General features: G+C 52.5%; 1 pseudogene; it reads right to left on the bottom strand.

Annotated features, from left to right (window-relative positions):
• Positions 1–11,061: 11,061 nt before the first annotated feature.
• Positions 11,062–11,180, bottom strand: LOC112477332 (annotated as a pseudogene).
• Positions 11,181–11,557: the final 377 nt, after the last annotated feature.

Genomic DNA, 11,557 nt, shown 5'->3' on the forward strand with positions numbered 1-11,557 from the left:
GACTCAGGTGGTCTCTGCTTATCTCTCTGGAAGAGGGAAGAGAAGGGAAGATAACGTGTCCATAATGAAAGATGGGCTGCTGTCACCACCACAAGGGACAGTAGTCAAGTGCTGAGGAGCAGTCAGGAGATGTGGACACCCCGTGTAAGAAGGGGACCGGACAGAACTACTGCAGCAAGAAAGACAGACTGCGTAGACATACGTATGTTCTCCGCGTTGCTTTTCTAGATCCCCCTTGTATGCTCAACCCTGTCCACGGAACTGGGCAGTGCACCAGCTCTCACGACAGTGGCTGTTGTGGAAGTCTCTGGTTGGCTGAAACTACACAGTCTTCCTTAGCCTCCACAGACAAATCACACCCATTTCACACACGAGGAAGCTGAGACCGAGGGAGGTTAGGTAACTTGTCCGAAGTCCCCGTCACTAGGAAGGGACAGAGCCAGAGCTGGCACAGCAGGTCTGCAATGAGGAGCATGTCTCCGGAGACCCTGAGGGTGGAGGCATGCCTTGGTTTCCCGTGACCTCTCCCGTAACCAAACACGGACCGGGCTAGTTCAGTGTGAAACTGAGGGGACCTAGGACTTTGATTAAATTTAGTTTTAAATCCTAGCTCTGGAAATCATTTCTCTCCTTCCCTCTCCCGCCCTCCTTCCTTCCTTCCCTCCTCTCTCTCTCTCTCTCTCTCTCTCTCTCTCTCTCTCTCTCTCTCTCTTCCTCCCCCACATACACTTCCTCCCTCCCTCGAGTCCTAGTCTTTCCCCAGGATAAGCAACACCCCCCAGGCAGCGGAGCACAGCCAGGCTGCAGATAACATCCTGACCTAAGTGCTGTTTCAGCGCCTGAGCCCGGAGGTGGCACTGATTCTCTGGCTATTTTCCCCTGAGACCAGACAGAGGGATGGATGCTGGAAAAGCCCTCAGAACTGTCCTCAAACCTGAAGACATGAGTTATTACTCTCACCTCCTGCCACTCCACTCCCGGCATGACCCCATCCCACGATCCCACACTGTCTTGTGGTTTTGCCACATAGAATCTGTAACCTACATGCCATCGGGGGTTGGGGTTTTTAGATCATAAGCTCTTTGTCTCTGTATTGGGCAATTCAATATTAAACTACTTTTTTCCCCATACTGCCGACTCCTGCATGTGTGTTACTTCGGGCCAGGGTGCCAGGCAGGTGGACTCAAGGAGAAAACATTGGGGTTCTGGTAACAAGTGACTTCCTGGGACCGGTACCTGGGTCTGTAGGACAAGAGGGCACACGCGACCTTCCCACATTCCAGGGCTGTAGACACGGACTCTGAGGAAGGTCTGTCTCCTACTTGCCCACAGCCTCGTGGTCGTCCTGTCCTCGAGAAGCAGAGGAGGCCATCAGGGACCTGTTGCAAAAGCCGGGTTTATTCTAGGAAACAGTCCGCTGGGGCGTCTTCCCCTCACCCCAAGCCCGAGCCCTGAGGTGCAGACTAGAGAGGGGCTGCAGCTGGCCCACCTCGAGGTCCAATCCTCCCTGAGTTTTACAGATAGGGAAACAAAGACTGCAGAAGGGGAAGTGACTTGCCCAGGGCCTCACGATTATCTTTCCCGGTGTCCTAACCCAGGGTGGACAAACCACTAACAACAGGCTCGCTGGGGCCTCGTCTAAACAAGGGCCTCCTCTGGCCATCCCCAGCTCACACGGTGCTCCCGCCCCATGCCCTGCCCATAGGGGCTGCGTCCACCGCGGGCAATAAGCTGGGCACCCCCAGCAAGGGTGTGGGAGGGCCTAGCGCTCTGCCGCGGGGTGGGGGGGGGGAGCAGCTGGCTGGGGAGCCCCTAGACCTCCTCACCCCCAGATGCTGTCACGCTTTCCGAAGGATACGGGGTGTGGCGGGCTCCTAGGAAGCCCGGCCTCCAGGCCCTTCCCCGCCCGCTCCCAGGGTAGAACATAACTCGAGGTTCCGGAAGCAGGAGGGCTCTGCAGCAGGGGCGCAGCACGGGTCAGGGTCCCCTTGTTCCGCCGCGGGGGGAAGAAGCGAAGCCGCCTGTCTCCCCGGCTCGCTGCTCCCTTCCCTCCCGGCACCACCTCCAGCCTCGCGGCTCCTTCCGGGCTCCCGGGCGAGGCCGTGCTGGAGCCCCAGCTTTTCCTGAAGTGTGGAAAACGCCACGGATGGTGTTGCAGATGATTTTCAATGGGAAACAGCCAGACTTTCGAGAAATCTTCATTGTTCTACAGTCTTACAGTCCTGTTTTTGACCCCCCAAAAATAAAATCGTAGCTGGCTTCCAGTTATCGTAATGATAAAATGTTTCCTTTATAATTATACTTGAAAAAAGTGTGAAAACCCAACATTCAACCGAGTAAATGTGAAGATCGACTTGGTATATACTAAGCGACGCTTCCATCAGGCAGCGAGCGTCCCATGTAGACCAGGAGAGGGGCTCCCCGGGGCTTGTGCAACACGGGCAGACGGGTGGGGCAAGCGGCTTTAGCAGGAGAAAAGAAACATTGTTTTGGGCAGCTCAGCTCCTTCTGGAGGCGAGAGACCGCGGGGCTTTCGTCTTGCAGGCTCCCTCACCAGTGCTAATCCTGAGATTTCAGATCGTCACCTCCCTGAAGGGCTTGAAGTGGCCCTTGAGTCTTGCTCTGCGGTCCTGGGGGCACGCGGCTCCATTTTGGGCCTCCTTCTTCGCTTTGGAGCTGAGACTGGGAGACAGAGTTCAACGGAAACGATTTCGGGTTCCTCGCGCGCACTCGCTCGCTGACCGAATGCTTGCCGCGGCCCCCCGTGCCCGGGACGCCCCCGCGCTCTCGAGGAAAGCCGGTTGCTCCGGGTCCCCCGCCTCGGCCACCGAAGCACGCGGCGCCACCTGCTGTCCCGCCGGCGCCAGTGCAGCCTCCGGCCTCGGCCGAGCGGGCTGGGTTCCCGGCCCCTTCCGTGGGGTGCGGGGCAGGAGAGTGAAATCCCTGGGGGGAAATCCGGGGCGCAGACCTTTGGGGAGCAGGTGGCGAGGACGAATGGGGGTGCAAAGTGAAGCGATCTGTGCGATGGGCAGAAACGCCTCCCACGGAAGAGGGGACCTCGGAGGGAACGGAAAGAGCGTGGCAAGCACAGCCGCATTTAGCCTGCTCGTCTCGGCCGAAGGCCCGCAGCCGGCACCTCCAGGCAAAGAGGGGGGCTGGCCTGCTCCCCACCGCTTCGCCGGGTGTGGGGAGGCAGCTGGGGAGCGGCACCGGAAGCTCCATCGTGGACGGTGACAACTGAATTGGGACACCGCACTCTCTTCTTGCCGCGGAGGGCAGAGCCCCCCCCTCCCACGGGACGCCCCTTCTTAGCAGCCCTCGTGACGAGGCTGGAACCCCACCGCGGCCGGGACGACATCTGCACCCCAGTTTGCCTGAGGTTGGGCCACCTGCGCCCCAACTCCGCCACCTGGTGGAACGGCGAACAAATAGCTCAAAGCCCTTCAGGGTTTTGCAGCTGGAGCGGGAGGCGCGGTCCCGGCGCGGTCCTGGCGCGGGGACCGCTCTACCTCAGTCGTTCTCTGAATGAAAGGGGACGGGGGACGGGGTGGGGGTGTTAAGGGCTCGGGCCCCGCCCTAGTAGATTCCCGTACAGTGCGTTTGGAGTGCCCCGCCCCCCATCCCCCAAGTGATTCTGGTCCCCTGAAGGCTGCGAACCCCCACTGCACGGGCTTCAGGGCGCTCCTTTGCCCCGCTTCCGGTGCAGTGAAAAAAATGACGCTCCTTGTGAACTTGAACTTCGGGCGAGGCGCTCTGAGGGCGCCCCTGGCCCCACCTTTCTGCGCATTCGAACCGAGGAGGAACCGAGGGCTTAGGGAAGTTACCGTGACTTGCCCAAGACCAGTGGACGGCGGGCCCAGGATTTGAATTCAGTGCGTTTCAAAGCGCGATTTTTTTCTCTTTCCAATACGGTGTTTCTCTTTCTTCTCTTTATTCCTATGATTTCGGTATAATGATATTAAAGTTATTTTTTAAAACAGGCAATACAGTTAGTGGTTCGACTTTTTGAAGTCTTAAAATGTATTTGGCACCATCATGCAACACTGTGAATACCCTTAACTCGAACTGAACACTTGAAAACGGTAGAGATGGTGAATTTTATGCTATGCGTTTGTTTGTTTGTTTTACCACAGCCTTAAAAAGGCATTCAGTGGAAGGGTTCGTTCCCCATCTGCCCAGTGACCCCTCGCCGTGGGAAACCATCTCTATTAGTTTTATATGAATCTTTCACTTTTTATTTTACTTTAATTACAAAAATTATTTTTCGATTAGAGTTGACATCCAATTATTCTATATTAGTTTCAGGTGTACAGCGTAGTAATTAGACATTTATATAATTTATAAAGTGATCCCCCCGATTAGTCTAGTACCTACTTGGCATCATACAGAGTTATTACAATATTGTTGACCATATTCCCCATGCTGTACTTCACATCCCTGTGACTATTTTGTAACTACCAAGGATCTTTCGCTTTTTAAAAAGTACACATAAGTAAATACAAAAACATACTACCCCCACACTGGCCTTTTTTGCATAAAGACTAGCAAAGTGTCCATATCAGTCTGCATCTTATTATTGTGATGGGATGCTACATCTTGGAGATCTTTCTAAGTCAGTTTATCGAGAGCCCCTCAATCGTTTTAAAAATTTACTTTATTTAAATTAAATGAGACTTTTTTTTTATTGAGGTAAAATTGACCTGTAACATTATATTAGTTTCAGGTGTACAACGTAGTGATTGAAATATTTGTATACCTTGCAACATGATCAGCACGATGAATCTAGTAACATCTGTCACCATTCATATTTACAGAAAATTTTTTCCATTTTTTTCTTATGATGAGGGTTTTAAGATCTCTTTTAGCAACTTTCAAATCTTCAGTACAGTATTGTTAACTGTAGTCCCTAAGACTACTTATACCTGTAAGTTTGTCTCTTTTGATCACCTTCACCCATTTTGACCATCCCCACCTCTGGCAACTACCGATCTGTTGTCTGTATCTGTGAGCTTGGTTTTGATGGGTTTGTTTTGTTTCTAGATTCCACACGTAAGTGAGATCTTATGGTGTTTGTCTTTCTCTGACTTATTTCACTTAGCGTAAGTCCATCCATGTTGTCACAAATGGCAGGATTTCATTCTATTTTATGGCTAAGTAGTGTTCTATTGTAAATATATACCACATCTTCCTGATCCACCCATCCGTCCATCAGCACTTAGGTTGTTTCCATGTCTGTTGGCTGTTGTAACAGGGCACCTCATTCCCTTTTTAAGCTGGTATTTCTTTCTCCCCTGCAGAGGGGAGGCAGGTAACATTGTTTCCGGTGACGCATTTTTAAGGAGTAGGCTCCATGTACCCAGAGTTTAAACCACAGCAGCAAAGTTACATGTCTTAGATTCACCCTTGACAGTGGGCAGGCTCCTGGTCCGGACTGTCTCAGTAAATCCCATGTTTTCCCCTTCAGCCTCGAAACGGGTCACAGTGCCATATGACATAGTAGCAGGTGTTGGCACAGTTTACGACAGAGACCTCATCCTGGATGTAAGTGGGGTGCGGGGAGAGGGCACACTCTGTGCCGTCTCCAGAGCCCTACGGAAATAACTGTTTGCAACAGAGCTGGGTGCACAGCCCTCCCTGGACTTCCCCCTACCGTGAAGCGTTTCCTCCGCCTTGACTTGGTTCAGTGTGTGCACGAGGCCGGCCGTTTCTGCACATACCAGATTGCAATCCCTTCTTCCCCCACCCCCGAATACATTCTTTTTGGTTTTACAGCTCAGAGTGTGCATTTCGTGGCTTGGTGGCAGTCACCCACATTGTGGTCAGCTCGCACTTTGAGAGGCTTCTGGAACAGAGGGTCTAGTGTATTTACAGACATCTCATGCCATCTCTGGGCTTGTTGGGTGGAGTCATTTGAGATAATAAACTTTTTGGGGGGGATGGATGCAGATGAATTAACATAGGTTGCCCGCGGGGGTGCTGGGGGGCTGCCTTTTGCTGTTCTGCAGGCTGGCGACCAGCGACCATGAGCGCTCGCTCTGATGGCCCTCGCATTTAATACTCCTTCTCTCCCTCATTACACTTGAAGTTCCTGAAAGGCCAAAGTGGAAATTCATTCATCCCTGCCATTCTCACAGCCTTGGAAGCGCGACCTGGGCTCAGGCAATGCCTGAGCGCCTACCACGTGCCAAATGCCTACCACGTGCCAGGCGCCTGCTAAGCCCCTTATTCGATTACCTCACTTAATCCTGGTGACAACTCCCTGAAGTGGGCGCTACTGTTATTTATTCCCAGCCGGGAGATGGAGAAAGTAAAGCATGGAGAGGTCAAGTGCCGAGCGAAGTCACAGGGCTCCCAGAAGCAGAGCCGTCTGGCTCCAAACACACCCGCTTCGCCGCTCTGGCTTTCCCCTCGTTCCGGGAATTCTGGGAAGTTGGGGAGCAGGGCCGGATCTCCCGCACTCTAACATGAAACAGTAACACTCAGTCGAGCGAAAGGGTAACATGAGGCCTGGCTCTCCTACTAATTAGCTGTTAGAACCTTGGGGCAGGTACTTAATGTTTTTGCTTCTCGTCCATAAAACAGCGAAATCTGCACTGCTGCCTGAGCCCTGGATGGCAGGGCGGGTAAGGTGCTCACCCGCAGTGTGTGCTGCTTCCACTCGCGGGGCAGGGGGCCAGGTCTTTCTGGGGACCCGGTGCTCAAAGTACGGTGCACGGACTGCAGCTGGGGCATCACTGCGAACTCGCTGGACATGCAGACCCCAGGGCCGTGCCCCAGACCAGCTGCATCAGAACCTGCATTTCATTGAGGTCCCTGGGGGATTTGCTTGTTCATTTGTGTTCGAGAAAGTCCTGCTCTAACAGTGGCAGCTTCCAGTCACCCTTCTCCAGCGGACTCCAAGGCCCAACTCCTCACCCCGCACCATGGTGTGTGGGGGTGGGGCCGGACAACCCAATTTTACCAGCTCTTTCAGCCTCTTCTGAAGCTTGGGGACCAGCCAGGCTTGGTGACTCAGCAGCCGTACGAAGCAGCAGAGGAGAAGGAATGAGGCAGTTTATGCACTTTTGATGTGACAGGGAAGACACTGTTTTGGCTGGAGCACCTAGACTTTGTCATCTTTTTGTGAGTCCACCTTCCATCCTTGCCCAACTTGGCATTTTGAAAAATGAAGCTTTAGGTGACTGAGGAAGGAAGGGTGGCCAGAAACAAGAGTGCCACCTTGTGGCTGAAGCCTGGCATTACCATCCAGAACACAGCAAGGATGGAGAATGATTTCTCTAATGATGGGACAGTGAGAGCTAAGTCTTCCTGAGCCTTTGTCACATGCCAGACGCGTGCCAAGTCCTCCTCATGGGCTGGTTTGTTTAGAATTCACAACAAGAGTATGAAGTAGGGACAATTGCTCTCCCCATACCGCAGGGCTGGGCGAGCAGACGGGGAGAGATGCAGTGAGGGTCTCCTGGCTAGCGAAGGCTGGAGCTGGGAGGGAACCCAGAGTGGCCTGGTTCCAGAGCCCACGTGTCTAACAGTTTCGATGGGCTTCCTCTGTAGCAACAGAGGCAGCCCCCCACATTTCAGACCATTTTTAGACCTGGAGCCAGGCAGTGAATGTCGGGGTCGGGAGTCAGAGACCTGGGTTCTGGGGTGAGCTTTCCTCTCTCCTACTCGGGGTGTCTCAGACAAGACATTCACGTAATTTTTCTGAGTTTGTGGGAGAGGAGATAATATTATTTGAGCCGTTTACCTTATAGCATCTTTGCAAGAATCCAAGGAAGCCCCCGGAAAAATAAAATTGGGTTTAAAATTGCACGGCAGTGGGAAAGGTGAGGTGGTATCTGATATTTTCATGGAATAAAAGGTTTAAAAACTTCATTTCTCCCAATACCTCCAACCGGCTGCATCAGTCAGAATAGACATGGTGACGCTGGGCTATCAACGAACCCTAACACCTCGGCTGCTAAAAAAAAAAAATAACAACAGAGCATCTTCCTCATCAGCCAGGTCAGCCAGGTCTCTGCTCATTTTAGTCACTCAGGGACCCAAGCTGACAAAGGTTCCATCTCAACATGTGCTTCTATGACCCTGCAAGCAAGAAAAACAAAAACAAAAACAAACAAACAAAAAACAGAGCCCAGAGACCATCGACTAGCCTTTTAGCCTCTGTCCAGTAGTGACATGTGAGTGACACATGCATTTCATGGGCCAAAGCAGGTCCCACGGCCACGCATGAGCTCCAGTGGGTGGAGAACCCCACCGTGCGTTCAGGACACAGCTTGACGTTTGTGACCCAGTGGTTTTCTTCCTCTGCTTCTTCTTCCTTCCTTCCCTTTTTTCTAGACTTTCTTCTCTTCCCCTTAACTGAATGCCTACTATGTATAGCTGATGTTTCTCACTGGGATTATAGGGTAAGACAGAACTTCATCATCAGGGCACACATGGCCTCGTGGGGAAGTCAGAAAGCTGACAGGGGTAAGCATGGGGTGATACCTGAGCACAGAGAAGGGGCAGCTCACTCAGTTCGGGCGGTAGTTAGGGAAGGCTTCCTGGAGGAGGTGGTACACAAGTCCCCGAGGACAGGCTGCAGCAAGCCTGGTGAGAGAGGCGGAGAGAGCGCTTTCAGAAAGGGCTGAAGATAGATGAGCGGGAGAGCTCTTTGGCCAACAGCGAGAAGTTCCGTGGGTGTGGGGTGTGCTGGAGCTGGGCAAGGGGACAGGAAGCCTGCTAGAAGTTGATTGTCTGGGCCTGGAGACCACTTTAGAGCATGGACTTTACTGTGAGGGCACTGGGCTGCCAGAAGGGTTTTAGGCAGGGCAGTGACACTGGAAGTTCCTTCAGCCGTGGGGTGGAGGGGAGGGGTATGGCTGGGAGCAGAGTTAGGGCGCTGATGTAGTAGTAACGAGACAGGGATGGTGGAGACTCACACGCGGGCGGTGGCTGGGGGCGGCAGAAGGAGACAGATCAGGGGCTGGCTACGGGGCTCAGCTTAAATCAAAAGTGGGGGTAATGCCAGACCTTTAAAATGTCTGCGTTTCAAATGGCACGGAACCGCTGAGGTTGGTTTGTTCATTCAAGATATCTGTTCATGCCGATTTCAGGCCTGTTCTGGCTGCTTGGGGAGCAGAGTGGGAAAAAAAAAAAATCACAATTTCCCGCCCTCGTGAGGCTTATAGTCTAATGGGAGAGCAGACAATAAATAATAAATATACACAGTACGGAGTATATTAAAAAGTAAATGCCATGGAGGGAGGGGCAGGGAAGGGGTGATCACGAGTGTCAGTATTTTAGACAGAGGCGTTAGAAAAGATCTCATTGAGAGGTGACACTTGAGAAGAGACTTGACGGGGTCTAGACCGAGGGAGGAGGGCAGGTGGCAGAGCACACCCGTTCCCGGGGGACGTTTGTCTTTGAGCAGCCTTCTTCGAAATCCAAAATGTATTTCCATAATCGTCTTGTTCGCCAGGAATGGGTGACCATCTCTGACCGCGGGGAGGGCAGGGGGAGAAGGGGGTGTGGGTACCAAGCTTGGCATCTACTGGCCCAGGCGGTGGCACTTGATCTGGGCCTTGACAGGTGAACAGGCCTGTTTTGGTCACTAGAGTTGATGAAGGGCGTTCCAGGAGGAGGAAATAGAAGGCAGAGGCAAAGACGAGTGAAATAAAGCATAAAACAGATGGAGCGATCGGAAGGAAGCGTGTGCGTGCGTGTGTAAAGGCTGGAGAGATGGCAGTGGACGCAGAGCTCACAAACCGAAACGCTTCTGGAGTTCAGGCAGCCAGCGTCGAGGAGCCACGTGCAGTCGAGACAGCAGGGCGTGCTGGGGATTGCGGCATTCCCATGGGGCTTTGCTCTGCTCTCACGCCGAGTCACGTGAAAATTCAGGACCGAGGGGCACAGATATTCTAAAATTGTTTGAGCAGCCAGAAACCTAGAGGATGGATTTTTATGTGAAGGCTTCTGATTTTAACTGCTTGAGAATTTTAAGCGCAGCTAAAGGAACACACCTGTAGGTTGGCTATGGCCACAGACGGCCGGTTTCTGCGGGGCGACACAGATTGTAAACTCCATCCCACCGTTACCCGCTGTAATCAAGACAAACGAAGGACCTCCGGCGAGCCTTCCTCCTGACAGGGTTATTTTGGCCTATAGGTTGGGATTTGCAGATATGCTGACTTAAGGTGATGGGACATCTCCTAACGTTTGCCTTTACCACTCCGGTCACTACTGACACCCTTCCCCCCTTTGTCCCCTGAGCACCCCCCACCCCCCACGAGTCTTTCTCCTGTGGCTTCCGTTCTGCCTAAGTTCAGCCCACTTATAGCCTCTGCTGCTTCGGGGGACCCCTCCTCTGTGTACCCTTGGGGCTCAGGCTGAATATTCCAGACCAAACTCCTGACGGATAGAATCCAGATATCCCATTTTAAGTCCGGGGTCCCACTCCTTCCTGACTGATGCCTTGGCTCTTACATACGAGACCTGGTGAATCTGAGGATTCATCCAAAGTTGTAATTCCGCAACTCACGCAGTGAAGCTGCGGGCGTGTTTCCTGTGGGACTCTTTCGGGGCTGCCTTCGAGGCTTTCCGAAGCTGAGTATTTAAAGCCCTGAGTCTGTCAGTGTTTTTCATCTTCATCTCTTCAGTGTCATTAGGAGCAACCATCCCACTGTATGGTCACTGGAGTGAATGTCACTCCTGTAATAGTCAAGTGCAACAGCCGCCTGGTCCCCAAGGCAATGGCATCCCTAGACACTCCATCACGATCGACCGCAGGGGATAATTTGATTAATGATGACGTCACTGCCTGCTGTGGGTCCCTCTTACTAACATCCCGATTCTCAAGGACCTCGACACTGCATTCGCGTCCAAGGTCATGACCAAACCAGTCCCCGAATCTCATCTGTGGGGATCCATTTACTAGGATCGCTCATGCTGTCAAATGTTAGATCACTCGGTCAGTGGAAAACAACAACAACAACAACAACCCATTAGCTTCCTCTATATTAAATTACCTCTTTTATTTTTATTTCTTTTCGTGGCTATATAGTATTTATTTATTTATTTTTACACCTACAGCACCTGGTCTTCCTAGGTGGTCTCCCATCCAAGTACCAACCAGGCCCGACTCTGCTTAGCTTCTAAGATCAGATGGGATCGGGCTTGTTCACGGTGGCATAGCCATAGTAGTTACCTCTTTTAAAGGGACTTACTTAACAGGCAAAAAAGGAACCTTGAGGTATCAGAGGTGGTAACTTCAGAAGGCATGGATTACTCTTGGGGCTTGAGAAGCCAAGGGAAGAAGACAAATTTCTGGTGGAGCCCAGACTTTTGGGGCAGGGGCCCTACGGGACAGCGACTCGGAACCCAGTGCTGCCCCTGGTGCTGGTACACCTGGGTGGGTGGGGAGGAGGCGGCGGGGCTACTTCCGGGAGGGCTGGCAAACGGGATCAACCGTTGCTGCTGGGGTGATGCCAACAGGAAACAGAAATCCGTTCTTAGACCCACGTCGCAAAGGGGCAGGTGTGAGGGTGTCTTCGTTGCTGAGAACAAGAGCTTAATAACC

The sequence above is a fragment of the Pteropus alecto genome, unplaced genomic scaffold, assembly GCF_000325575.1.
Source record: "Pteropus alecto unplaced genomic scaffold, ASM32557v1 scaffold123, whole genome shotgun sequence".
Lineage (NCBI taxonomy): Eukaryota > Metazoa > Chordata > Mammalia > Chiroptera > Pteropodidae > Pteropus > Pteropus alecto.